This window comes from Suricata suricatta, chromosome 9, assembly GCF_006229205.1.
Source record: "Suricata suricatta isolate VVHF042 chromosome 9, meerkat_22Aug2017_6uvM2_HiC, whole genome shotgun sequence".
NCBI classification, from domain to species: domain Eukaryota; kingdom Metazoa; phylum Chordata; class Mammalia; order Carnivora; family Herpestidae; genus Suricata; species Suricata suricatta.
The window spans coordinates 128,758,720-128,786,605 of NC_043708.1; the positions used below are offsets into that span (position 1 = coordinate 128,758,720).

Consider the following 27,886-nt stretch of genomic DNA (forward strand, 5'->3'; position numbering starts at 1 on the left):
ATCCAAGACAGTCTTAAGAGAGTGAAAATACAAGTTATAAACAGGGAGAAAACATGTTACATATATCTGAAAAAGGACTCATGTCCACACTATACTAAAAAAGACTCTCAAAATTCAATAATAAGGAAATAGTCAAATATATAAAAGGGCAAAAGACTTGAATATTCTTCACCAGACAATCCCATTGAGTAGTTATAAAAAAACGGAAGTTTCATTTATTTTATAGTCTGTGGTGCATTGTCAGGGGCTCTACTCATCACCCCTGTTGGCGCCCCCAGAGGATTGCCATGCCAAAGGGAAAAAGATTTTTGAGGGTCTTACGTTCAGAAGGAGAACCAGGACTGTTTGTTGGACTGCATTATTTACTACTATTCCCAGGAGAAAGAATTCAATTGGCTCCATCTGACTGAGTCATCCTCCTCCATTTGAATTAGCTAGCTTCTTGGTTGTTGAGGAAAAAGGAAATTCTACTCTTCCTACATAAGATGGATGGGTAAGGATCAGGAAAGCAACCTACAGACTCAGAAGCCAAACCAAAAAAACCCATGAGATGTAGAAATAGGACCTTTGTGAGGCACCTAGGTGGCTCAGTCTGTTAAGTGTCTGACTCTCGATTTCAGCTCAAGTCATGATCTCACGGTTCATAGGATCAAGCCCGCATCAGGCTCTGTGCTGACAGCATGGAGCCTGCTTGGGATTCTCTTTCTTCCTCTCTCTCTCTCTGCCCCTCTTCTGCACATGCACATTCTCTCCCTCAAAATAAGTAAATAAACTTTAAAAAGAAAAAAAAAGGAATAGGATCCTTGGGCGTGAGTACAAAGGGGGCAGGACTTATGAATTCATAAGCACAAAGCAAAGCAGTAAAATTGCCAGGATGGAAGTGGCAAGACCCAAAGCAGAAATGTCTTACTGAAACTCAGTCTCCCACCAGAGTATTCCTTCAAGGAAATGTTTCAACTGTGCAGCCATTGACATATCTGCAAGAAAGAAAAAGAAGAAGAAAGAAGAAGAAGCCAAAGAAGAAGCCGAAGAAGAAGAAGAAGGAGGAGGAGGAGGAGGAGGAGGAGGAGGAGGAAGAGGAGGAGGAGGAGGAGGAGGAGGGCAAGAAGAAGAAGAAGAGGAAGAAGAAAGTTTCTCAATCGGAGTTAAACCATGATAAGGCCTGAGCTAATAAAAGCATGCTCAGATTTTTCTGCCGCTCTCCTGCATAATTTATGCACAAGTCAGACACGTGTTTCATTAAATCAAGAGCTATCTTGTCCAACCTTTCAACTGCGAGCAACTTTGTACAAGATGAAAATAACCTAATCCATCATGATGGTAGAAATTTTTCTATTTCTTCTGGGCCCTTGCTGCCAACAAAATGCCATGAGTCTTGCTTCTTTGGATGGTTTATTAAAATGCAGCAGACCCAAATTTCATTAGGGCTGTGTAATAGCACGTTCTGCCCACCAACTCATGCTTGCCAGATGTGCAGGTTCAGCCACATCTGCAAGCACCAGGCCACCTGCTCAGAGGCACGGGCCCCCTGAGCCAATGCAGGGAGAGGGCTGCTGCTAATGCTTTATTTGCACTCCAATTGCTGCACCCTGGAGCAAAAAATATTTTTTCTTTTCTTTTCTTTTCTTTTTTTTTTTTTTTGAGAGAAACAGAGGGCACAAGTGAGCAAGGGGCAGAGAGAGAGAGGGAGAGAGAGAGAGGTGGGGCTCACAAAAAGCATGGCTCACCAGAGGCAGGGCTCATCAGTAGAGGGACTTATGTTTTTACCCTAAGCGGGGCTTCAGCTCCCCTGATATGGGACTCAAACTCACAAACAAGAGATCATGACCTGAGTCAAAGTCAGAGGCTTAATGACTGAGCCCCTCAGGCACCCCCAGAACTACTTAAAGAGGGGGAAGCGGGTTGCAGGGCAAAATGACAGTATTCAAAGGGGCAACGGTTGAGATGAAGTTATACTTCGCCAGATTTTTGCAAGCATCTTCTCTGGACTTCTGCACCCATACATTTTGAGGCCGAACACCAAATTCCCATCCCCACAACAGTGACCTTCAGTAAGCCCCTGAAGCTTCCTGAGCTCTACGTTACTAGTTTGCAAAATGGGAACAGCTCTGTGCATTTGCCAGGCCGCCATGAGGATGGAATGAGATGAATTACGAGGTATTGCTTTGCTTGGTGAGAAGGACGAAGTAATTGCTCAGTAAATGTCCAGCTCACATAGGCATTTAAAAATTTTTTTCAAGTTTATTTATTTTCAGAGAGAGAGAAGAGAGGAGCAGAGAGAGAGGGAGGAAGAATCCCTGTGCTGGAGCCTGCCAGCACAGAGCCTGACGTGGGACTCAAACCCATGAACTGCAAGACCATGACCTGCGCTGAAACAAAGAATTGAATGCTCAATGGACTGAGCCGCCCAGGTGCCCCCACATGCATTTTTAGCATGTAGGTAGGGCCAGAAAACCTGGATCTCTCTTCCGTTCTCAAACCATACTATCCCCCCCCACACACACACACCTCTTCCTATCTATCTCTGTCTCTTTCATTCTCTCCCTGGAACGCTCTTTGGCTGCGACCCCTATCACGCAGGGGTTGACGGGAGGGACCTGAAGGCCATGGAAGTTCATTAGTCTGAAGGGGAAAGTTCAGAAACAGGCAAGCAGACCGAGTACTGGACGCCTGACCTCTCCACACCACTCCCGTGCCCCCCAGAACATGAGAGAGTGCTAACATGAATCACTATGCACACACACCTATGCCAATAAATACCAATAAATTGTTCCCTTTGGTTTGTTTTTGAACTTTATATAAATGAAATCATCCTTATATATTCCTATATGACTTCTGTTTTATACCTAGCATTATAATTTTTTAATGTTTATTTATTTTTGAGAGAGAGAGCACAAGTGTGGGGGGAGGGGGGCAGAGAGAGAGGGAGACACAGAGTCTGAACCAGGCTGCAGGCTCTGAGCTGCCAGCACAGAGTCCAATGCAGGGCTTGAACCCATGAACCGCGAGACCATGACCTGAGTCAGATGCTTAACTGACTGAGCCACCCAGGCGCCCCTATACCCAGCATTATATTTTTTGAGATTTGCTCGTGCTAACCCATGAGGCTATAATTTACCATGCTCACCACCATATAATATTCCACTGCGTGGCTATACCATTATTTGCTGGGCCATTGAGGGACTTCGATCCTGTTGCCAGGGTTCCACTCTTGGTGCCGGCTCACAGATCAGCAGCCTCAGGCTGGTGTACAGGATCAAAGACCCGCAGGGCTTGAGCTGGGAGCGCACTGCTTTGCCACATGTCCTGCATGTTTTTGACTTTAGTCTACAGCCCCAGATTCTGTTTCCAAAGAGCTTGCCCCAGTGTACACTCTGGTGTCCCACTTCTTGGCAGAAACACTGAAATCTATCTTTGAGAATGTGATTCTGGCAAGTAGAGGTTGCTGGCATCTGGGAACACGGGCCAAACCGCCTCCCACAGATGCCACCTGGAAATTCATGGTCACACACATTCCACCGAGGCAAGCAGGGGTTTTGTCATGTACACAATTTCCAACAAAGAGTGTCTTGAGGTGAGTTGTTTTGTGGCCCCCTGGCTTTGGGGATAACACTTCCCCAGGATGAACTTGTGAACAGAACACTCTGTAGCTGCTGCTGTTTTTCACCCAGGGATGGTGGACACTGGCATTAGCCTTTGCTTCCAGACCACCTTTCCTCCACAGATCCCTCCAGCCAGACGGTGCCGTCTTTGAGAATGAGATCCCTACTCTCCTCCCTTATTTATATCTGTAATACTGAGCATGGTGTCCGCATATTCTAGGTGCTCCATTAAACTTCATGTAATAGAATCAAGAGCTAATTCCTTTGGCAGATACTGCTATGTGTGGCCAAGAATTTGTCTCCTCCACCTTCTGGGCACAGCCCTAGCCAGTATTTTCCAGCTTCCCTTGCATTATTTAGTAGCCACGTGACTGGATTCTGCTCACCAAAGGTGACGGGAGCGGGTATTTGCCCTCCCATGGGATCATCCACGATCTCCTTTCCTAGCTGCCAGCTGGATGCTTCTTTTCCCCCTCAGCCATCACCCAGGTTCACACCACAAAAGGTGACAAAGGCATCCTTTTAAATTAAGCAAGGAGGGGCGCCTAGGTGGCTCAGTCAGTTAAGCGTCCAGCTTTGGCTCAGGTCATGATCTCATGGTTTGTGGGTTCAAGCCCTGAGTCGGGCTCTGTGCTGACAGCTCGGAGCCAGGAGCCTGCTTCCGATTCTGTGTCTCCCTCTCCCTCTCTGCCCCTCCCCTGCTCACACTCTGTCTCTCTCACTCTTTCAAAATAATAAACATTTAAAAATTTTTAGTTAATTAATTAAGCAAGGGAGTAAACATGTTTTCTCTTTAAAACAAGCAGAGCTGTGTGCGAGCCGCTTTGTGCATTTTTAGTGTGATTGTTTGAGAAGCATATGAGCACACTCCTGGTTCAGACCCTTAGGTGATTTGCGGCTCAGCTGCCCGGACTCGCCGCCAGGTACCCCTCCATGTTTCCTGCTGGTTAAAGACCAGGAAGCATGAGGAAGAGTGATGTTGAAATTCACCAAGGAAGTGACAAGCTATATGAGTTGTCTATTGCAGCAACGAATTGCCCCAAACCCTAATGGATTAAAACAAAACCCTGATGATCTCACACTACTTCCAGGTCAGGTATCTGGCCAGTAAGCTGCACTTAAGGTACTCACCAGTCATCGAAAGTCTCAAAGGGGAAGCGATCCACGTCCAAGCCCACTCTGTGACTGTAGGCAGGATCGGGCTCCTCATTGGATATTCGATTGAAGGCCTCAGTTCTCCACCAGCCATGGGTCTCAGACCGCCCTGGAGGATGGGGGGTGAGGGCTTCCTTACAGTATTGGCAGGTACCTTCATCAGCATGAGCAAGGGGAAGGGAGCAAAGAGAAGCAACAGTCCTTTACAACCTAATCTTGGAAGTGAGATCCCATCTTTTTCTGTGTCAGAAGTAAGTCACGAGGTCCAGCCCATACTCCGAGGGAACGAACCTTCTCAGAATTCTGCCTTCCACAAAGGGAGCCTAAAAATGATAATTCTGCCAACTCCCTCCTACATCTCTCTGAGCCTAATCTCTAAATTCGATTTATATTTATCTAGTCAGAAGTCTTGGTCATCCTTCCTGCTGTCTCCAACATTTCAGGAGCCAACATCACAGTGAGACAGATATAATGGGTGCCATGTCCAATTTGCTTCTCCCTTTACCGTGAGTGAAACTACCTACTCCTGTAGTGGGAAAATATGGAGAAAGAAGAGCATATGGCTCATCTCCTCTTTTATGTCAACCCTTAGATTTAAAACTCAAAATCTGCTCTAATTATCCAGTTGATTTTTTTAAGTCAAAATGCAGGAAGTCCAAACAGAGGTCACAAAGGCAGGTTTTGCCTATCTTCAGTACTAAATTAAGTTTGCATCCACTTGTTAAACTTGTGTTTCCCATCCAGATATGATAACTATGAAATTTGTCAGTGCATTTGTTGACAAATCACATTTTTCTTGCATAATTAAAATAAATTTAAAAGCCTGTGTTGCCTATTAGACGTGAAACCAAAGTCTAAAAATTCTTACATTCAATTTTTGTAACGTGTAACAGGTGCAAATGACAAAACAGGTTTCTCTTTTAAAACAGGCAGGCTGAGCAAAGGTAAGAGACTATAATACGTCCCCAGAAGGAAGTTCCAGGGGTAAATTTTTGAGAGGCGTCTCTCTGCATGACATGCCCCCCTCTGCTCTCTGACTCATGTGACCATGAACAAATCAGGCGCATTGGAAAAGACCCTCCATAATCTTTCCAGGCGCTGTAAGCAGCACAGATATGGAAATATCAGTCCCCAGCAAAGCCACACATTTTAATGAGCCACGGCCAGCTGGAGTGACGGGATCCTTCAGCCATGTCAAATGCTGCCCCAGCTGGCCCTGGGTGGCAGACGCAGCCTTCTCCCAGGGCCACCACCCTGTGTTCCGTCACAGCTGCATGAGACCCAGATGCAGAGTGCCTTTTCCCAGCTGCTCTCTGGAGAAACTCATGCTACACTGGAGAGCAGGGAGTATGGCATTCTAGCTGAAGTTCAAGTGCACTAGAGGAACAACAGCTGAGGCAGGAAACGGGTGGGGAGCAAGGGGTGGGGGCAGAGGTGGGGATGGTAAGAGGCAAGAGCCAAAAAGCAAACAATCAGTCCTGCAACCTTACGATGACATTTAAAGTGTGAGGTCATTCTGAGTTCCAGGACCGGGGACATCTTTAGATATCAAAATGGCTTTTGCTAAATGCCTCTTTGGCAAATTTGTTTTTCCTTTGGCTCGTTAAGAGAGGATAATCATTTACGCATTTATGAAAAGAAATATGACCCTCTCAGAGCTGACAAGCATCCACCTGGAGGCTGTCCCAGTCTCTCCCTGTAAGTCACTCTGCTCTTTTCTTTATGTCATCAAATATTAATTTATCAAGGGGCCACAAGGTGCCTGAGAAATGGTCCCTGCCCCCAAAGGTCTTTCAGTCTGGCATGGGGACAACTAGAATGAAGATGGTCAATACATAACATGGAATGTGGCCCTTTTTACAGAACTGGTGATCACTCTGCTTCTCAAGATCCTGGCCCATTTGGGGACATGGGTTTCTGGGTTACACTGAGCTGAGACCACAAGAGTGAACAGAAGTGAGCGAGAGAAAGCAAGAGGAAGTTCAAGACCCAAAGTTTGTGGGTACAAAGACACAAGAGAAGGAGGCATAGTCCATGCCTGGCGTGATCAAAGCATGGTGCCTGTGTTCATTACTTTATCCTCAACAACTTTGGGCAGGTGTTACTATTATCCCCACTTTACAAAGGAGGAAATTGAGGCATGGGGAGGTCAGCCGACTTTCCCAGGATCCCAGAACTAGCGAGCAGCTGAATGTGGTCAAAATGATGACAGCATGTTGGGGGGTGCGTTGGGTACAGGGAGGTGGCGGAAATGAGGAGGTAGGCACTGGTTGTCTAGAAATATAAAAGCAGGTAGGCTCCAAATCATGAGGGTCCACACACATCATACAAGGAATTTGCAAGCAGTGAAGCAGCCCCTGAGGGGTTCAAGCTGGTGGTGGTAGGAGCTGATGTGAGCTCTAATGTCTCATGAGCCTTGTGGCAAATGTACTAGAGGCCAGCGAAACTGATGGGGAGACCAACAATCTGGTGAGAGATGATGGTGGCCTGGGCTAGAGGAGCAACGGTGGGAAGAACGGGAAGTAGGACAATCCCCAGGACCTTTGATAAGAACACCAACCAAAGGAATGGGAAAGAAGGCCAAGAGAAAGGCATGGAGGTCAGCTGCCAGGCTCCTCCTGGCTTGGGCTCTGCACAGACGGCGGGGCCACCAGGAGAATTCTCTGAGATCCTAGAATAACAATGAGGACTGGCTCCATTTCTCAACTATTTAATGGCACTAAGCTGGACACTTGGAAGAATGCATCTGCCGTAGGGCTGCTCCTGCCAATGGGACCAGAATGTTCCCAGACACAGGCTCCTTCTCCTTTGCACAGTGTGTAGGAGAGGGCTGGCACTGGGTCTGCCCTTCTGGGTTATCCCCTTTTGAACAGGGCCTGGCTTGGGTCATCCCAGGAGGGACACGTGACCCCCAGAGTCTTGGTGAAGACTGAGCAGATACACCCAGTTGCCTCTGGACTTTTCCACCTTCCCCCAACATGTAAGAATTCTCTTTTGATCCCAGATCGGGTTTGGCCTCAGGCATATTTTACCGACACATGTGGATTTTCAATGAAATTTAATCTATTTCTGATTCTTCTACACTGAACTCATTCACATGGTGTGAGGAAACAGCTACTTGACATCCAGAAAATCTTCCCAGACATTTTATGACATTTTAAAGCCTTCTTTTCTTTTGTCTTAGACATAGGAAGGCAACAATGTGCCAAGTGTAAACAAACTTCCTCCAAGATGTTTGAATCTGATTTTAAATGTCTTCTCAGATGGAAGTAAGGGCAAAGAAAACAAGGGATGGGGAGGGGGCAGAAAGTATAAAGAAAGAAGGAAACAGTGTGAACATTTGAATAAACCAAAAAGACAAAAAGAAGGGGGAAGGGAGGAGGGGAAAGAGGGGTGGGGAGAAGGGGAAAGGAGGAGGGAGAGAAGAGGAGAGGGAAGGGAGGGGAGGGAGAGGGAGAAGAGGGTGAGGGGGAAGGGAGAGGAAAGGAGGGGGCAGGGAGAGAGGGAGGGAGGGGAGGAGGAATACTGTAACCTACGATGCAAGGAAACGTACCACAGTCATCACCGGCTCACCACATTTCTTCCCCATTGGCCTTGACTTACGTCCTTCCACGGAAGACATTTAAAGATGCTAAGAGAACAGATATGCTGAATGATCGCCATGTACCTATTTCCAACTATTCTGACATCCATAAGTTGCCTGAGCATCCTGAATTAACCAGTGCTTTCTATGTTGTGGCCCTATAGGTTGCTGTAAGAAAGAGGTCCGTTGACACATAAACTGTTTAAGATGAACTTCTTTTTTATCTTGGAGGCTTTCTCCTACTTCTTGGGAAAGAAACTCTGAAAGCCACGCAGGAACGATCATTTTCTATGGTGGCTGACACATTTGGGGGTTATGAAAGATGTCTGCATTCTTTCTCTCCCTTTTAGCCAACACTTCAGAGAGCTTGCTTTTTCTGCCCTGTGCCCCTCTCTTCCTTCCCGAAGAACAGGCTTGCCTAGCCTCCGCCCTCTTCTGCCCAGCCATCATGTAGAACCCACCTTTGAAGCAGTTAGTTTATTAATAGTTCTGAGAAGCAAGAGGTCAAAGCAGGTGAGAGTCTGTCCAAAGAGGCGTTTATGGGTGGTGAAATTCAGGGAGAGGAGTACATTCCACAAAGGGCAGGCCTGAAGTGTGTGTTGTGGCTGCACCCAAGGAAACTATGCCCTCTCCTCTTGGCTCCAACCCCTCCCTGATGGGCTGATCCCAGTGGTTAGGATCTGCTGATGGGTCCCCATTGAGGGAAGGGGTTAATGAAGAATTCAGCTGTGCTGATTTGCAAAGAATGGTCATTGATTACTTTAAGTCAGTTTCTTCTAGACGAAATGTGACCCAAAAGAACGCAGGCGTGATTCAACTGAAGTCACTTCAACAAACCACACCCCAGAACAAGGCAGAAAGGCAGCAGGGAGAGGGTGATCCAAACAGGATGCCGTCTGCCATGTCAGCCCTCCATCTCGATTTATGTCGTGTCTCCTTGGCTCTTATTCACACTGAGACACTGAGAAGGGGACTTCTTGGAGACTTTGACTTACTAATATCATCAGCGTTTGTGAAGGATTTCTCCCTTGCTTCCCTTCTGCCTCCCTTCACCTGCTAGAAAAGAAGCACTGATGTGGCAGCAGCTTTTTCAAACTCAAGAGCCATGGTTGCCATTTTCGTGTTTGTTTGGGGTATTTATTTATTAATTGCTGCCCAGCCTCTTCCACCAAGAATTTGTGGTGGCTGCAAGAAAACCATATAGCAGAAATTATAAATAAAAAATACCAGAACCAAGCAACTGTAAACAGATTGGAAAGTACAGGCTCCCAGATCAAGATGGCGGCCTGAGATCCACCCGTTCCTCGTCTCTGGCCCCCTCAGACACCTCTGAAATAGAAATGCGGAAGAAATGCACATGCCTACATAATAGCTATGTCACAGGAGGACTCTAATGAGCTAGAATTGAACCCATGTCAAGTTCGCCCTAAAGCCTTGAGGCTTTCACCATGCTAGGGTCCCAGCATGCAGGAGAGGAAGACTAATTGGCTCAAATTAAGAAAGATAAAGCCTATAAACATACCCACAGGAAGTGGTGCCTTCTGACACTGAGCCAACCCACAAGCAACAGGGCTGACAAAATGCCTCTTTCTTCCTGGCCAGCGGAAGGGGAGCATCATCTCTGTGCAAATTGAAACAGGCCTCATTAAACCAGACCATTGTGCTCAACTGACCTTGAGACATAAATTCCACAAAGACACCCAAAGTCAAGTCACCACCAAGCATTCTTCCCAAGAGGTCCAGCAACTAAGATTTTCCCTGGAGATGTTGAAAGGGAGCAGCTTAATGCAACAACAGGGAAAACAATATCAAGCAGCTCACAACTGCTGAAAAGGAGAGATGGAAATTAAAGACTAATTCCAGGCCATTGCATACATTAGATTCTGTCTTCGGGCTAACTAGAGAGGCCCATTTTCCTCACTGGTAAATGGCAATAATAATACCACCCACTCCGGGGAGATACTGTGGGGCTCAATCAAATAATGTTCGTAATGGCTTAGAGCAACTTCCACCATGTTGGAAATACTCTCTAAGCAGTTTTTTCTCATTATTATTCTCACTGTGAGATATTTACAAATTTTATTTTTAATTGTAATAAACAATAACTGAAAGGCCATAGATACAGAAAAGTGGGTTTCTGTTTGCTTGTTTAAGTCGTGGCTTCTACGGTCTTGTGAAGTCCCACTGATATGCTTGAATAGGCAAAGGAAGTCCCTCTGCCTACCCAGTTTTCCCCAAACCAGGCTCCAGGCCCAACTCCCCCTGGAGCTGGTTGTCAATCCCTAAGTATTTTTAGATCCCGGCTGAGTAGTTTCTCTCCTTTCTCAAAAGGGCTGGATGACAGCTTGCCACTAAGAATAGAAGTTTTCCAGTGTGATCAACAAGTCCCTAAGGCCTCCTAACAGGCAGGTGCTCATGGGAAATGATTGGCCACGTTCACCTGCAGATCCTGAGCCAGCCACTCAGACGCTGGCTGGGCCTATGGCTCTCCACACACACCGCACTCCTCATGGGCCTGTCGGGACACAGAAAGGTGATATAGAAACATGGCCTCTCTCAGGGGAGAGAGAGAAGGAGAGGAGGTCTTGACCCAGAATCATCAGCATTCCTTCTGAGATGCTTGAATTTGCAACTAACACATAGAGATTGTAGTACAAAGAGAATTCAAGCTTAAGACTCATCTTTAAGACTTCAGAACTGGGGGGCGCCTCGGTGGCTCAGCAGGTTAAGCATCTGCTCAGGATCATGATCTCATGGTTTGTGGGTTTAAGCCCCACGTCGAACTCTGTGCTTTCAGCTCAGAGCCTGGAGCCTGCTTTGGATTCTGTATCTCCCTCTCTCTCTGCCACTCCCCCCCTACTCTCAAAAATAAATAAAACATTATATATATTTTTTTTTTAACTACAGAATGGGAAGTGGAACTTCCTTAGAAAGCGCTGTAGTCTGAATGCTTGTGTGCCCCTAAATTAGGGTATGATAAAATCCTAATGCCCAATGTGATGGTATTAGGCGGTAGGGCCTTTGGGAAAAGTAACCCCATGAATGGGATTAGTGACCATATAAAATAGACCCCAGAGAGCTCCCTATCCCTTTCCACCAAAGGAAGACATAGCAAAAAGTCAGCAGTCCCCAATCGGGAGGAAGACCTTCACCAGAACCCAACCACGCCGGAACCATGACCTTAGACTTCCAGACTATAGAACTGTGTTCATAAGCCATCCAGTCTATGGCATTTTCTTAGAGCAGCCAGAACGGATGAAGACAGAAAGCATAACTAGGGCTTTTATTCAGACAGGCAGAGCCAAATGTGAGGAAGGAATCATCTCCCAGACCTGGTTCTCAGGGACATTATTACCCCCATCTCATGGAGAGGACACTGGGGCTCACAAATGGTCCCCTGCTCAGGGTCACAGAGTCGGTCAGTGAAAGGGCAGGATGAGAACCCAGGCATTCTGACCCGATCCGTGTGCATGCTGTTTCCAGTACTCCAAGATGCCCTAGGACCCATCCCAATTTCAAAGCTGCTTCTCAGTGGTCACAGTGGATCACCATTAGGTCATCCCAGCCCATTGCCTCATCCTATCCCACCCCTCTACTTGCCTGCCGACCATCTCATGGCACCACCGCCCACATCCTAATCACAGTCCCCAATGCACCCTGCAGCTGGCCATCCAACCTTTAGCTGACCCCATGTGGTCTGACCTCTTCAAAACTAAGAGCACGCCCCTCCCCAGGCAAGCCTCAAAATGAGGCTTCACAGTTCACAGTGTGGATACAGAACTCAACTGTTCATATCTTTTGGTCTAGAAAGACCATTTCTGGAAAGATGTGGCGGAGCGGGGGGCGGGGGAGAACTTATAAACTGCAGGTTCATGACAGACTCAAATCGCCAAGGATTGAAACCATGTAGGAATGGGCAAGTCACGTAGCAAACTAGTTACAGTGTTATGATAAGTAAAACCTAGGTTCAAGAATATTTATGATGTAGAAAATATGTATGATATGAATTTACATGTAAAAGCATGTGTGAGGTAGAAACTCAGTTACTCAGCCTCCACATGTGAATATGAATGAATATGAATGTGTTCATTAATTGATTCAGCATGTTTGTGGTGTTCTCAGTTTGTATATATACCTCAGTGCTTGAGCAAAAGAAGAGCAATATAATAAAATGAACAATAAAGAAAATGAAAGTGGGCCAGAATTTGCAAAGTGCTTTGAATTTCTCATAAATAGGCGTCAGATTGTATTGCTCACATCAGGTGCAAAGCTTTTCAAGGTCTCTAACTTTACTGATAGCATTAATCAATTTCATTTGCTTTGATACCAATATATCAAAGGAGGAAAAAGCACACATGCAAAGAATGCTCTTCCTCATTTTCTGAATTCCCACAACTCCTTCCTGATCTGGTTGAAATATTGCCTTTGTAATGTCTTCATATTCCCCTGATTCTTTTTTTTTTTTCAAAAGTTTTTAATGTTTTATTTATTTTTGAGAGGGAGAGAGATAGCGCGAGCAGGGGAGGGTCAGAGAGAGAGGGAAACACAGAATTGGAAGCAGGCTCCAGGCTCTGAGCTAGCTGTCAGCACAGAGCCTGACACAAGGCTCAAACCCACGAACCGTGAGACCATGACCTGAGCCAAAGTTGGATGCTTAACCGACTGAGCCACCCAGGCGCCCCCATATTCCCCTGACTCTCTATCACCATTGCGTCCACCCTCTCAGGCTATATCAAATGCTTTCTTCTCTGTTTGTCTATAGAACTTTCTCTAAAACCAGTTTCATACATCTTATCATGTGATTTCCTAAGTTTTGGGTGACTATCTTCTCTGCTGGAATAAATGCTAGGTATCTTTATATGCCCAGCTTCTAGTCCCTGGAGGCCCATTCTCTCCTCCAATGTCTATGGATGACGTAACTACTTGATGGCAATGTTCTTTCCCACTGAGCCCAGGCGGATATGCAGAATGCTTTTCAACACAGTGCAGTCAACAGTTGGGAGTTGGCGTGTACAATGAAGCCTAATTCCCAATCAGACTTACCATGGTGCCTGGGGCTGGGTAGCTCCTCCATAAAGTTTTGTTGATTGAATAAGTGAAATGAGCAAATATCATTAGGTTTCTGGAACTAAGAAGAGTAAACTGATAAAGCAATACAAATGCCCTACCCTGAAAACTAGGACAGAATTATATAAACAACCAGTTGGCAAATTCAGACACGAAACCAAAAGATCTTCGTGAAACTCACCCAAACAAGCCCAGCCCCAGTGATGTAACTGGAGTTAGGTCAGATGTGTTGCTAAAACCAATTAGGCTGATCAGCCGTGGTGAATCACGATGGAGTGATTGCCATTATGTCAATAGGGTTGGTAAGAAACAGCTGTGCTGTAATTTTGGCAAGCTCCCCCTCGGCTCCCCCCGTTGACAAATAAGTATACATAAAAACATTAACACAGTACTGGAAGCTTCTCTAAATGTTTTAAAACAAAAGGGCAACAGCATGTTCTTGGAGAGAGCCATGAGAACAGGACAATGTAGCCCTGGCCAAAACGTTACAATTTTTTTTTAATTTCTAAATTAATAAAGCAAGGGAACACTTACTGATATGGGCCTCACACCTGGCAAGAATACTAATAAAAATTGAAATTTCAAAAGTTCGTAGTTCTGAGAGAGGGGTTTAATTTAAAAAAACAAGGTACCAGGAGCCTTCTGTCCCCATTTATTCCTGCCTGTGTTTCTCTGGGTTGCTCAGCCAATAAAGAGCATCATTTTTTTTTTTCATTTTTATTTTTGAGAGGCAGAGAGCACGAGCAGGGGAGGGTCAGAGAGAGAGGGAGATACAGAATCTGAAGCAGGCTCCAGGCTCTGAGCGGTCAGCACAGAGCCCGACGTAGGGCTTGAACCCACGAACCGTGAGATCATGACCTGAGCCAAAGTTGGACGCTTAACCAACTGAGCCACCCAGGTGCCCCAAGAGCATCATCTTGCAATGAGTTCTCCCCATTCATCTTTCAGAGTGCCCAGCTGGGGTTGCACTTAGAATTATCTGGGAAGCTTTAAAGAAAATACTCATGCCCAAAGAATCAGATCCTAATTCTAGTTTTGCATTAATCTGCAATTTTCTGGAGTTGGTAAAGTCTCACTGAGCTAGATGCTCCATACAGGAATTGGTCAAAGCAAGATACGTCCGCCTGCAAAAATCCAACCTTAGTAGAAACTAAAACTCAAACACCACATGCTTTCAGATTCCTTCTTTGATTCGAGGCTCCAAACCACAGTAGGAGTTATGCTTATATTATACCCACTGCACAGGTGAGGGAGGACACCTGTGACACAAGAGAGGACGCTGAGGCACAAAGTAACCTGCCCAGGATCACACAGCTAGCAAGGTGAGCACTCGGACTCAGACTCTTCCAGACCCAAATTTTGAGTTCTTTCCACTTTACCACACAGCCTCTCTGAAATAAGTCCTATTAGTTGGAAATTCATTGTACTTGGCTCTTAACTACAAGCCTTTTCTCTGGACAGACTACAGGTCTGGACAGTTTAGCAGTTAAGAATTATTAGAAAATTCGGGGCGCTTGAGTGGCTCAGTCGGTTAAGCGTCTGACTTCGGCTCAGGTCATGATCTCACAGTTCGTGGGTTCGAAACCCTGCATCAGGCTCTGTGCTGATGGCTCAGAGCCTGGAGCCTGTTTCAGATTCTGTGTCTCCTTCTCTCTCTGCCCCTCCCTTGCTCATATTCTGTCTCTCTCTCTCTCTCTGTGTCTTGCAAAAATAAATAAAATGTTAAAATTATAAAAAAGAATATCAGAAAACTCAGCAAGCAGCTCCCCTCTCCATCTCTGAAAGCTCACAACGTGGCTAAGAGCACGAGTGGTGACCGGGCCCCAGGGAAACATGTAGAAAACATGGCTGGGCGGGCCTCTCCACTGTCTGTTGGCCTAGGGCTCGCTCACACAAAGTGTAGTCCATGAGAAATGCTCGGGCTGCTGCCTTGCTAGGCTGCTGGGGACCAAACAGCACCATTATCTGATTTCTGGACTCCAATACAAACAAAGCTGGAGAGCAGGGTCCCGGACATCATTAGCAAAGTTGTTTCAAAACAGAAAATTGACTGTGACAAGATGTCGTAAGACAGCCATCAGCAGGTCCTTCCTCAGGGCCCCTGGGGAGCCTCGGTCTGGAGTAAGCCCTCAGGAAGCATCATTAATAAATGTCCAATTTTCCAAATTCAAAGATATGGAAATCTCAAAGATTCCCAAGGCAATCTAAGTAAGATGTAGCTTTTAGACACTGCTTTAGGTACAGACAAGGGAATTCAGGCCCCAGAGGCGGAGCCTCTTAGGCTTTAAGTGGTCAGTTCTGGGCACTGAGTTCAAGTCAGAAGCCCCAAGAGCAAGGAGGAGGCTCAGAAATGCTCAGCTCAGCCTGGGAGGCAGCCGGCAGAGTGAGTAGGTTCTAGACTGCTCCAGCCTCCTCCAGTCTTAGGCTGGACTCACCCAAGCTAAGCCTGAGCCCTTGCTGGGGATGGAAGATCTGTGCGTGTCCTGGTGACAGGGTTTGTGATGTCCTTTTTCAGGTCACCAACAGATAAGGACTTCCTGGATCTCTTTCAGTACTCGGGCTTACAAAAAAGTGATAGCCCTCTCTGTGGATGGTATCTCTTCTAGAATATTAACCGAGCCCAGAGAAGTAACATGCAGTGTGCACGTCCAAGGGACAAGGCTCCCAGATGTGCGCCTAAAACCTGGGCTACAAGAACCTTAGGGTCATATATAGGAACACCCTGAGCAGGAAAATATGTCTCCCTGTGGGAAAGGGTCATTGTCGTTAATTGAACACCTACTACTTGGCAAGCACTGTGCTTGGAACATTCAATGAGATCATTTACAGGAAAGCACTCGGTAATAGAAAACCCCTCTATAAGTATTAGGGCTTATATTATTTTGTTACATTCTGATGATCACATAGAAAGTAATAAATTATGGAAAAGAGGAATGAATGTGCGGGAAAGAAATTCAGATTATAGATTTTAAAAGATGGTTTGGGATGAAATTGAGAGGGCGTACAAAACAGGGCTCCTTCCAGCAGCAGAGAGAGCTGGAAGCCAACCCCTAAACATTCTTTTCCTGGCTCCCTGCGGCCATCCTTCCCATCATGCATATGGAATAGCTCTGAAGCCCCTAACTCCAAACACAGCAGCAAAGGTAGATCCACAGCAAAGCCCTAGAACCAAGGGCGCAGTGGAAGAGAGGGTTGATAGGGCTTTGCAACAGAATGTGTACAAAAAAAAAGAAAAGCAAAACCCATTGGATTCACATGTTCTTCTTAACATGAATCAACAGGAAACAAGAAAGTGACTGTATTCGTTTGCTATTCCTGCTGCAACAAATGACCACAAATTCAGTGGATTAAAACAACACCAATGTATTCTTTTACTGTTCTAGAAGTCCAAGCTGAAAATCAAGGTGTCAGCCAGGTTGTATACCCTTCAGAGGCTTATGGGAAAAGTGTGTGCCCTTGCATTTTCCATTTTCCACCATGTAGAGGCCACCTGCCTTCCTTGACTATGACCCCTCCCTCCAGCTTCCGGGGCAGCCGCATAGCATCTGCCAACCGCTCTCTGTTTCCACTGTCACGCCATCTTTTTCTCTTTCATAAAGACTCTTGTGATTACACTGAACTCCCTTGAAGAATCCAGGATAATTGCTTCCATTTCAAGATGTGTAACGTAATCACATCTGCAAAGTCCCTCTTACCATGCAAGGTAACGTATTGCGGATTTTCGGTATTAGGACCTCTCCAGGAACAATTATTCAGCCCGCCACAGTGACTGTCATCTTAGGCTATATCAAGAAAGGTATAAAGCCCAGCAAAGTGTTGATCCTGCTCCTCTCTGTTCTGAAGCAGGGACTCACTACCAGGCACCACACTGAAAAAGGAACACAGATCTCCTACCGCACTGCAAACACAGTATTATTTTACTATAATATTAAGTGCTGGAGAGTGGGACACAAATCTTCCTACACATCATTGGAAACAATGTAAATGGTTATAAAACTTTTTGGAGGGCAGTCTGGCAACGTAGAGCAAAAGTTTTTCAAAAGCTCATTTCTAACCATCCAGAAATTTTATTTCTACAAACTTATCCTAAGGAAGTAATCACGAGTACACGCAAAGATTTACCTACAAGAGTATTCACTTCAAGGTGCCTGGGTGGCTCAATTGGTTGAGCATCTGACTCTTGATATTAGCTCATGATCCCAGGGTCATGGGATTGAGCCCTACTTTTGGGCTCTGTGCTGAGTGTGGAGTCTGCTTAAGATTCTCTGTCTTTCTCTCTCTCTCTTCCCCCCCCCCCGCCCCCAGACTCACTCACTCTCTCTCTAAAATAAAAAAAAAATTTTATTTAAAAAAGAGTATTCTTGGGGTGCCTGGGTGCCTCAGTTGGTTGAGCGTCCAGCTTCAGCTCATGTCATGATCTCATGGTTCGTGGGTTCAAGTCTGGTGTCAGGCTCTGTGCTGACAGCTAGCTCAGAGCCTGGAGCCTGTCTTTGGATTCTGTGTCTCCCTCTCTCTCTGCCCCTCCCCTGCTCATGCTGTTTCTCTCTATCAAAAATAAATAAAACATTAAAAAAAAGAGTATTCATTCCCAAATTAATAGGGAAAAATAAGAAAAGAAAATAAATTTTTAATTCTCAAGGTTGAAATAATAACCTGTGAAGGTTAAGACAAAAGACATAGTGGATTATAAATAAGCCTGAAGAGAACGTTTCCTATTTGTAAAACACAACTGTATCAGTCAGAGTCCCCACTGGCAATGGACGACACGCTCAGAACACCTGGAATGTAGTTTATGAACAAAAGGGTGAGAACACGAGACCACAAAGGATAGCACGGCATCCCGGAGCTAGGAGCAAAGGGTCAAAGGTAGAAGCAATGGCAGGCGCCACAGGAAAAGAGCAGAGTGTTGAGTAGGCTGCCCTGGAAGGAGCAGTGACCTGGCTAGGGACACAAGAGCCACAGGCAACTTCACCAGGAGGAATCAGGGACCTAAGCACCCTGACCTCTCTGCTCTGCCAGATCTGAGCCCTGAGCATCCCATTGTCTACACCCTGGACATGGAAAGCATAGAAGCCCCACAGTGGGTGCAATCACTGCACACCAGCCTCCCTGGCAGAGAGAAGGGAAGAGAAGGGTGGCCAAGGTCCAGCACGCCACCCACGTGCCTGTCTACTTGCATAAAACGAATGGAGAACTGGTCCTCCAAAACATCAACAAAGATCATCTCCTGGCAGCTCAATCCATGGTGAGTTTTTCATTTTCTTCTTTTTCTTACTCTTCCAAATATTCTACAATGGACCTGTCCTACATCCGGCATCTTAAATAAAAGTAATCCAAATAGAAATCAACAAATTCGCAAGCACAGAGGGTGTGCTCACAGAGGGGCAGTGAGGAGACTAAATCTGGCTCTCCGAGGTAAGGCTGGGATGTGTTTGGGATGGAAGAGAGACGCCTTAAATATCTGGAGAAATTTGGAAGCCTGTCCTATGGAGGAGGGGTCTGAGTCGGTCTGCATCCAGCCCAGGACCAAAGAGTGAGATGATAGGCAGGCAGATTCACATTAGCCTAATTAAAGCTGCCTGAGAATGGGATGTATTTCCTCAAGAAGCACTGAGCTGTGGACACCTAGGGGGCTCAGTCAGGTTGAGCATCTGACTCTTGATTTTGGCTCAGGTCATGAATTCATGGCTGAGCGAGGATCCTGCTTGGAATTCTTCCCCTCCCTCTCTCTCTCTCTGCCCCTCCCTGGCTTGCACTCTTTCTCTCTCTCTTTCTCTCAAAATAAATAAATAAACATTAAAAAAAAATCACTGAGCTGTCTAACCCTAAGAGTATTTAAGTAGAAGCCAGAAAACTTCTTAGTGGATATTCCATAGAGGTAACTGAAGGATTAGATGAGGCTTTGGACAAGAAAACTTTCAAGTATCTTTTGGAGGGACAAAAAAAGAGGAGTTAATTCTTATTAATCCATGATTACTATCATAACTTAATTTCTTTAATATCACTTGCTCTGGTTTTAGGGGTAGAGAAAAATAGAGAGGTTTTTGGAAATGATTTAAAATTTTTTTTTGTTTATTTATTTTTGAGAGACAGAGCATGAGTTGGGGAGGGGCAGAGAAAGAGGGAGACACAGAATCTGAAGCAGGCTCCAGGCTCTGAGCTGTCAGCACAATGCCCGATGCGAGGCTCAAAGCCACGATCCGTGAAATCATGACGTGAGCCACCCAGGCACCCTGGAAATGAATTCTCATCCTCTCAGATTTTTAATTCTAAGAGAAGTTCTCTGATAAGGAGTGTATCATAAAGACTCTTTGAGTTTTAAATAATAGAAAAACTCAACTCAAATTGGCACAACCAAATAGCAGGGACTTCAGGTGTGGCTGGATCTAGGCATACAAGGATACAACCACTCCCCATCTCTTGGCTGGTTCCTTTATCAGGCTTTCCGTGTGCAAGATGGGTGTCAATATGTTCACATCCTCAGAGCTCCAAGTATGGTGAAAAAGACAGTACTCATTTATAAGTTGTTCAACCAAATGTCCTGAGATTTGGGTCTGATTGGTTTATGGGCCAACTACCCATTCCTGAAACATTTCCTGTGACCAAGAGGATGCCCCATTCTGGCCACTTGTGGCCCCTTTGGGAAGAAGAATATATGAAGCTGGGGATTAGAAACTGCCTCATTCTGGGGCCCCTGGGTCGCTCACTTGGTTAAGCGTCTGACTCATGATCACTGCTCAGGTCATGATCCCATGGTCTGTGAGACTGAGCCCTGCATGGGGCGTGGCACTGACAGCACAGAGCCCGTTGGTGTTCTCTTTCTCCTCTCTCCTCCCTGACTCACACTCTCTGTCTCTCAAAATAAATAAAGAAATTTTTAAAAAAATCTTAAAAAAGAACCTGCCTAATTCTAAGTCTTGATTTTTTTCCCCTGTATGTGGGGATTTGACTCTATCTTGTTTCAGCTTATCGATGTTTTTTTTTTCTTCAAATGAAACTGAAAGCAGAACTACTCTATCTAGAATAAAACAGAGGGGTGACTTCCTAAGAAAGAACACCCAAATTATTGATGCACTCTGGAAAAAGGGAGAAACTTCCAGAACTCCCACCCTGGGGATACCAGAGAGAACCCTCTGCCTCTTTTTTAATTTTTTTTATGTTTTCTTATTTATTTTTGAGAGACAGAGAGAGACAGCATGAGCAGGGGAGGGTCAGAGAGAAACGGAGACACAGAATCCAAAGCAGGCCCCAGGCTCTGAGCTAGTGGTCAGCACAGAGCCCAACGTGGGGCTCGAACCCACGAACCGTGAGATCATGACCTGAGCCGATGCCGGAAGCGGGACACTCAACCAATTGAGCCACCCAGGCACCCCGAGAACCCTCTGCCTCTTTCCCTGATCTGTAGACCAGGCTTCCTGAAAGTGTGATCCGTGTTATATCAATCGGTGCCCCTTCCCTACCAAGAAGACATTATGATTCCCTGGTCAATGAAGTTCAAGTCATTTTCCGTTTACTACCATCAAAGAATACACTTGAGCATGGAACATTGCAGAGCCTTAGGTATTCAAATTTTTTTGCGAATCTCCGGGGGAGAAAACACAACGTGCAACATTTCCTGAACCTATTTGACAGTGAACCTTTTGGAGTACCTTGGGGAACTCCTCTTGGGACTAGTATCCGGAGGAACAAACTCAAAGACTCACTGGTCTGGAGGAAGTAGCTCATTTTGTAACCCAGTCCCACCTTGCCCTGCCCATCATTTTAATTGAGATCAGAAAGCAGTAAAAGGTTCCTGAGGAAGGTTCCTCTCTGGAATGTTTAGAAATGAGTGTAATAACACAGAGATAAAACCCATCAAATCCCTGGCTTCTCAAAAGAAACCCTTTCTCCATCCAACCTGTTAGTCGCTGGAATCAAATTGCAAACTCCTGCACTGACTCCAGGTCCGGAGGGAGGACGGACCACTGGTGGGCTTCGGCCGAGAGGAAGTTTGGCCGCTGCGGGAACTCGCATTCACCTCTGGCAAACCTCCGCCTGCAGCTGCAGGAGATCAAGTCAGACTCACATCTGTTCCCCAGACACCCAACACCCCACCCCAGCCTCCCCGTCCAACAAAGCCTCGCCAGGTTTTTACAGTTAATTCCTCCAGGGCCCCTGGCTCGTCTCCTCCCTTCTTGCTCCTATGAATACTCAGAGATCAAAGCCGCAAGTTAGCCGGAGCTTTGTTTGCTCAGAATTCAGAACACCTTGAATTCCCAGCTTGAAAGCAGGCGGAAAGAAGGTCAGACAGATCCTACTGGTGAAAAATGTTAAGACGGATAAGACATGACCAAAGTTTTAGTGGAGGAACCTCCATGATGGTCTGGGCATCAGGGTCCTAGGAAATAAGGGGCTTCCCCCAGCAAGTTTAATGTCAGTCTCTGATGGGAAGGTGGCCATAGTTTCCCCTTAGAGGTCATCTGTGTTGACCCCAGCAATGTAATGATTCTGAGATGGAAAGTGAGAGCTACCGCCACAACCCAAAGGGTCAGCCCTCAAATTAAAAGGAGGTCTCAAATGTCCATTCTTGACTGTCCTTCTGAGTCACTCAATCCCATGTCCTGGACCGTTCCTCCTCCCTCTGAGCTTGGTTCACAACATTATATGGCTGTGTAGAACTGAAAGGTCGTCTAGTCTGGAGATTTTCAGACCTTTTGGCAGCAGAAGTTTGAAACAGAATCTTAAATATGACCCCCGCAGAAAGCAGATAGAGCTGGTGACCCCGGAGCAGGGTGAGTTGGGGCAAAGCCTGGGCTTTCCCCTGCTTGGCCACCCCTCCCCCACTGGGACATTAGGCTCCCAAGCTTTGAAAAGTCCCTGATGGGATCCAACCCCTTCTGCTCACAGACTGGAGGAGGGAAGGGAGTTTCCAGTCTCACGTGGCACGCAATAACAGAGCTGATGGGGAATCCAGGTGTCAGTTCCGGGACTACCCCATCCCCCCAGACAATTGGTGACACCATGGTCACCCAAGTTTCACGTGCTCCAGATTTTAAGACTTCACTGAGAGCTTGTACCTTTGCTCTTCACATCGGAACAGTCTCCAAAGGGGTCAGTCCAACCTTCAAAATGCCCATTTTCTGTTCTTACCATCACTCTCTCCCCTACTAGGAAACATCCAGGACCCCCCCCAACATCTGCCCACCTGTTCCCATCCTCCCCCCCACTTGCTAAATCCTGTTTCCTAAACTCATTTAATTATTAGAATCACCTGGGAGCTTGTTAAAAATATAGATTCCTGGGGCCAGCGCTGGACCTAGTGAATCAGAATTTCCAAGGATGGGTCCAAGAATCTGTGGTTTAAATAAGCACCCCCCGATGATTTTGATGACTGACCAGCTTTGGAAAGCACCGTATTGGATGAAATTGTGTTCCTTCTTCATATCTCCCACCGAAGTTAAGGGATTCTTACATTAAATCACAGCCCTCATTGCTGATAGGATCATAATTTCACATGACTTTCTCTGGACATGCTTTTGGAATAATAAGGGTGAAGTCTGTGCAAGAGGTCTCAGTCATGTATTCTAAGAAAATAGCCATAGGCTTGTGCAAATATTTATCTATGAGGATGCACAATGTTGCACTAATGAAACAGAAATGTTTAACAATGAGGGGATTGAGTCAGTAAATGTTGATATATTCACATATTATACATTTACTAAGAAAAATGTTTAGAAGTCTCATATGTAAGTATGGCCACAATATATGTAACATAAACACAAGAATAAATGCACACAACTATTCTGTTTTTCATATGCATAACAATACAAGAAAATGTTAATATTATCTTTAGAAAGCTGGTGGGATTAATAGCAATGTTTATTTCTTATTTGTGTTTCTTTTAATCTTACAAAATTTCTACAGAGAACAGGACTTTTGGAATCTACCAAAAAAAAAAAAAAAAGCAAAAGTCATCACAAAACTGTCTTTGGGAGAGAGAGCAAAGCAAGAGATGAGATCAAAGTATTGATTTAAGATTGATTAACTACTTACACTCTTACCCTCATCTCTTTAATGTTTTTCTTTTGTTAAGAGAGAGAAAGACAGATCATGAGCAGGGGAGAGGCAGAGACAGAGAGAGAGAAACACAGAACCCAAAGGAGGCTCCAGGCTCTGAGCTGTCAGCACAGAGCCCGATGAGAGGCTCAAACTCATGAACAAGGAGATCATGACCTGAGCTGAAGTCAGACGCATAACCAACTGAGCCACCCAGGTGCCCCATCCCTCATTTCTTTAAATGATGAAGAATGGATTTGCTGGGTTTTGTTGTGGTTAACTTGATTTTAGAATAAATTTATAAAAGCTCCGATAAATAGAAAGGTACCATCCATAGACTAAATACAGTAAGAAATACAATAAGGAAATGAGAGCCCTAGATGCTTAGAGAAAAGCAATCATGTGAAGGGTGAGGATTAAGGTAAAAGTCTCCCAGTACATATGGAAAAGACAGATTTTCAAATATGAGACAAAGACATTTAAAGAATTTATCTGAGAAGCCCAACTTCTGTTCACAGAGAGGAGAAAAGGGAAAAATGGGCAGAGAGAAATCAGGAAACTGGGAAAAAATGCTCAATGGAAGAAAAGCCTGAGTATTCAGATTAAAAGAGCCCATTGAAAACAGCAGAGCAAATAATAACAAAAAAATACTGATCTCTTTCAGAGCAAGGCACTGGACTAACTGGTCCACATGGAGTATATATTTTAATTCTCACAGCACACCTGACTTTGGAATCATCATTTCCCCCATGCAGGCAATTATTACAGATACTAAAAACACTAGCCCAAGTTTTTACGACAAGTAATAAATGGAGTATTATGCTTGATGAAATGTTAGTACTCCTAAGATACCAAGAAATTTCTAAAAAGTATCTCCAAAGCAAAGCACCTCACCTTTAAAGAAATAAGAAACAGACTGATATGAAACTTTTTCAACAATGCTGGATTTTGAAAGAAAAGAGCACCCAAGTCACAGAGAATATGTTTTTAATTTTTTTTCTTTTTTAGCGTTTAGTCACTTTTGAGAGACAGAGACAGAGTGCGAGTGGAGGAGGAGAGAGAAAGAGGGAGACAAGAATCTGAAGAAGGCTCCAGGCACCAAGCTATCAGCCCAGAGCCCGATGCAGGGCTCGAACTCACAAACCGAGAGATCATGACCTGAGCTGAAGTCAGGTGCTTAACTGAATGAGCCACCCATGCGCCCCCAGAGAAATTTATTTTGAACCTACAGTTCTACACCCAGCAAAAGCATGGTTATACCATAAAACGAAGACTTTTCTAGTCATTAACTCAGAATGTTTATATCCAGGCTCTGACTGAAGAGTTATTCAAGAATACTGAAAACAATGAAAAATTAAGTAAGAACCAGAAAGATGCAGGGTTGCCAAATGGTGGATGATTAACAGATAAGTGGATAAAACTTACAACTTACTCTAAATAAACACTGAAGCATAATGCAAGAAGAAGCAATGGTAAGCCCCCCTTGATCATTATTATATGTGAGAAGATAAAAGCGGATGAGGGGAATGATAAATTTAAAACAATGAAGAAAATGAGAAAATGTTTCTTAATAAATGATAACGAAGGCACAGCACATCAAAACTCATGAGGTTTAGCCGTGGCAGCTCTTAGGGGAAAATGTATAACTCTGCATATGTGTGTGCCTGTGTGTGTTTATTTGCTTAACACGTGTTCATACCTACACGGACGCAATTAAAAATTAATAAGGGGGGCACCTGGGTGGCTCAGTCGGTTAAGCGATCGACTTCAGCTCATGATCTCACGGTTCGTGGCTCCATGTCGGGCTCTGTGCTGACAGCTCAGAGCCTGGAACCTGTCTTCCGATTCTGTGTCTCCCCCGCTCTCTGCCCTTCCCCCACTCATGCTCTGTTTCTGTCTCAGTAATAAACACACTAAAAAAAATTAATAAGGGAGGCATGGGTAGCTCAGTCAGCTAAGTGCCCAACTTCAGCTCTGGTCAGGATCTTGTGGTTCATTAGCTTGAGCCCTGAAGTCAAGCTCTGTGCAGACAGCTCAGATCCTGGAGACTGCTTTGGAGTCTGTGACTCGGCCTCTCTCTGCCCCTCCCCCACCTCTCTCTCTCAAAAAGAAATAAACATAAAAAATGTTTTAATTAATAAGAAATGACATCAGCAGAAATCATCGAATAAGGACCTCTGGGGTTCCTCTCCTCTATTAAAGAAATGAAAACCAAGCAAAAAATTGCCAAAATCAACTTTTTCAGAACTTTGACATTTTACCAAAGGCTTGCAGCAGTCCGTGGAGATTTTATTCAAGAAGAGATGGTGAGGCACCCGGGCAGCTCAGAGATGTTCAACTGAACATCTGGCTCTTGATTTCAGTTCAGGTCAAGATCCCAGGGTCGTAGAGTCATAGTTCCATGTAAGGCTCTGCACTGAGCGTGGAGCCTGCTTAAGGTTTTCTCTCTCTGCCCCTCTCTCATACTCTCTTGACAAAGAAAAAAAGAAGAAGAAATGACTAAATCTCAGTACAAATGGTGATCCTAAAAGCATTTCAACTTGCCCTCTTCCCAGCCCTCTCTCCCTAGCCCTGCTGTAGTCTTGAAAACCAACCTCTCCAAGGAGCGCCTGGGTGGCTCAGTCGGTTGACCATCCGGCTTCAGCTCAGGTCATGATCTCACCGTTCTTGGGTTCGAACCCCGTGCCAGGCTCTGTGCTGACAGCTTGCTAGAGCCTGGAGCCTTTCTTCAGATTCTGTGTCTCCCTCTCTCTCTGACCCTCCCTTGCTCTCGCTCGCTCTCTCTCTCTCTCTCTCCCCTAAAAATAAATAAAACATTTTTAAAAATCCTTCAAAAAGAAAACCAACCCCTCCAACACAGTAAAAACTAGCAGTCCAGCAGCCACTAGAGGAGACAGAATGAAGTTGGAGCTCCCACGAAGCTTCAGGCCCAGAGAGCTGTCGTAATTTATCCTGTCTGACATCTCCCCGGGAAATCCCACTCAGTTTGTCTTTATTTGACCTGACTCCGAGCTTGCCCCATACAAATAGGATTTCCCTGAGCTTTTATCAAAAACATCAGCAGCAATTTTTTAACATTACAGTTGCCCGAGGCAATCATCACAGTTGGGGCAAACAACCACCTGGCCAAAACCTTTTTTAAACAATTAAAAGGAATAGCTGAGGAGTAAGATGTCCATAGGGACTTTGAAATAGTCCAACATATTCCTGGGAATCCAAAAGGCCACACGCACACATAGGGCTGTGCACATAACTGTGGTCATGTACATGTCTGGTAAAGACTTGAGAGGGGCGGCTGGATGGCTCAGTCAGTTAAGCGTCCAGCTTCTGCTCAGGTCATGATCTCACAGTTCATGAGTTCGAGCCCCACATCAGGCTCTGTACTGACCACTAGCTCAGAGCCTGGAGCCTGCTTCAGATTCTGTGTTTTCCTCTGTCTCTGACCCTCCCCTGTTCACGCTGTCTCTCTCTCTCAAAAAAAAATAAATGAAAACATTTTAAAAAATAATAAATTGGTAAAGACTTGAGAACACTATAGCTCTCACCTCTGGCTGGCCCTGACGCTGTGCACACATGGAAGGGGAAGGCAGGGCTGTAAACTTCTAGCCTGAGTACTAACGCATGCTTGCATACAGAGCATTATGCAAATACTGGAAGGTTTAGTGGTTCTAAGCATTTAAGGAAATCTCTATTCAAGGAGCGTCTGGGTGGCTCACTGGGTTAAGCATCTCACTTAGGCTCAGGTCATGATATCATGGTCCCCGAGTTCGAGCCCCACTTCGGGCTCTGTGTTGACAACTCAGAGCTTGGAGCCTGCTTCAGATTCTGTCTCCCTCTCTCTCTGACCCTCTCCTGCATTCTATCTCTGTCTCTCTCTCAAAAATAAATAAATGTTAACAAAAAATATTTTAAGAAAAGAAGAAAATCTCTATTCAAACCATTAGCTGCCCATAAGCTAGATACAAGACTTCAGTTGTCACACATAACATAGAGAACAGACTTTACAGAATTACATCAAAAGATTTCATAAACAAACAACTACTACTACAACAAGTAGCAAAAAAAATAACAAACCATGGGGAGGGGAGAGAATCTGACTTCCAAAGTCACCACATTATATGATTTTAAATGTACAGTTTTTAACAAAAAAATTACAAAACATGCAAACAAATGAAAAAATGGAGTATGGCCCATTCACAAGAGGAAAAAAAGAAATAAACAGAAACAGGTCCTGTGGAAGTCCATACATCGGACTAATTAGACAAACATTTAAATATGCTATTTTAAATATGTTCAAAGTGGGGCACTGGGTGGCTCAGTGGGTTGGGTGTCTGACTTCGGCTCAGGTCATGATCTCAAAGTCTGTGAGTTTGAGCTCCTCATCAGGCTCTGTGCTGACAGCTTTGATCCTGGACCCTGCTTCTGATTCTGAGTCTCCCTCTCT

General features: G+C 45.2%; 1 pseudogene; it reads left to right on the forward strand.

The window, feature by feature from the left end:
- The window catches only part of LOC115302381, a 42,170-nt pseudogene that overhangs the window by 1,275 nt on the left and 13,009 nt on the right, over positions 1 to 27,886 (forward strand).